A 1,368-nucleotide genomic window follows, 5' to 3' on the forward strand; every position below is an offset into this window, starting at 1 on the left:
TATTTTAGCTATTTACCATCTATTCTATTCCATATTTTCTACTCTTCCATCATTCTAATTTGTTTTTTTTTCTTGATTTCAACTCCAGTTTATGACTCAAGGCAACCCGTCGACATTAGTTGAAGGTGATATAGAGATTGAGCAAAGAATTTATTGAGAGGGAAAGGAACTTGTACAAGAATAGAACTATCAAGCTGAAATAGAGGTTGAGGGGTCTAATAACATGGCTAAGAAGAATGAGCAACATAGGATACTCTCAAACCATGCAAAACCTATAGTTTGGGGCATACAGTCTAGCATTGTCAAGCCACCAATTACAGCTCAAAGCTTTAGGCTTAAGCTAGGTTTCATCCAAATGGTACAGTAGCCAACATAGTTTAACGGTTTGGCAGATGAGAATCTAAACAACCATATCGAGAACTTCTTAGAAGTGTGTTATATGCTCAAGATCAATGGGGTTACGAATGATGCTATTCGATTGAGAGCCTTGCCATTTTCCCTAAAGGGGAGAGCAAAATCGTGGTTACAGTCACTACCTCGAGCATTGATCACTACATGGGATGAAATGATAGAAGCTTTTCTTGCTCAATATTTCCCTCCCAGAAAATGTGTTAAGCTTAGAAATAAGATCTCTTATTTTGCGCAAACGGAATTGGAGTCTCTCTTTGAGATATGCTAAAGGTTGAAAGACCTCTTGTGGAAATATCCACAACATGGGTTCCCCATGTATATGATTGTCCACACCTTCTACAATGGGTTGAATCTAAGCAATTACTTGATGTAGCAGAAGGAGGTACCTTAGGAAGTAAAACCCCTAAAGCTACACAATAACTCATTGAAGAAATGGCTATGAACAGTTTTCAATGGAATGCTTGTGACAAGAAGAAGGTAGCCGGTCTTCATGAGATTGATGAAGTTACATCCCTAGCGACCCAAGTAAAAGTTTTGAGCAAAAAGTTAGACACTCTATCTTCTCCAAGAGTGACAATAGTAATCAATTTTGAAGGATGCGGATATGGACATACATCATCGGATTATCCCATTTCTATTGGTAGTATAGCACCTATTGAAAAGGTAGACTTTGTGGGGAATGCAATGTGAGGCCAAGGCAATCCTTATAGCAACTGACAATGCCCCTTGCATATGTCTCACAAGTGCACGGGTTTGTCAAAGTAATAAATCCCAGATGAGTAGGGAATAAAAATACTTGAATTGTTTTTTAACTAAGCGAAAAGTGTATAATAGTTGTGTAACAAGATGTAATGTAAACAAAAGTAAAAGAGACAAGTGAGAAAGCACAAGTAAATGGGAGGTAAGGCAATCGATATAAATGGGGTACCCTGATATTGTTCGGCCTAGAACAATCAT

At 37.9% G+C, this 1,368-nt stretch overlaps 1 non-coding gene across 1 annotated transcript; it reads right to left on the bottom strand.

Moving 5' to 3' along the window:
- Nucleotides 1-613: 613 nt before the first annotated feature.
- On the bottom strand, nt 614-720 carry LOC120274255. The gene has a single exon (XR_005540786.1). It is a non-coding gene; the product is annotated as a small nucleolar RNA R71 (small nucleolar RNA).
- Between the last annotated feature and the right edge of the window lie 648 nt (nt 721-1,368).

Source organism: Dioscorea cayenensis, chromosome 12 (assembly GCF_009730915.1).
Source record: "Dioscorea cayenensis subsp. rotundata cultivar TDr96_F1 chromosome 12, TDr96_F1_v2_PseudoChromosome.rev07_lg8_w22 25.fasta, whole genome shotgun sequence".
NCBI lineage: Eukaryota > Viridiplantae > Streptophyta > Magnoliopsida > Dioscoreales > Dioscoreaceae > Dioscorea > Dioscorea cayenensis.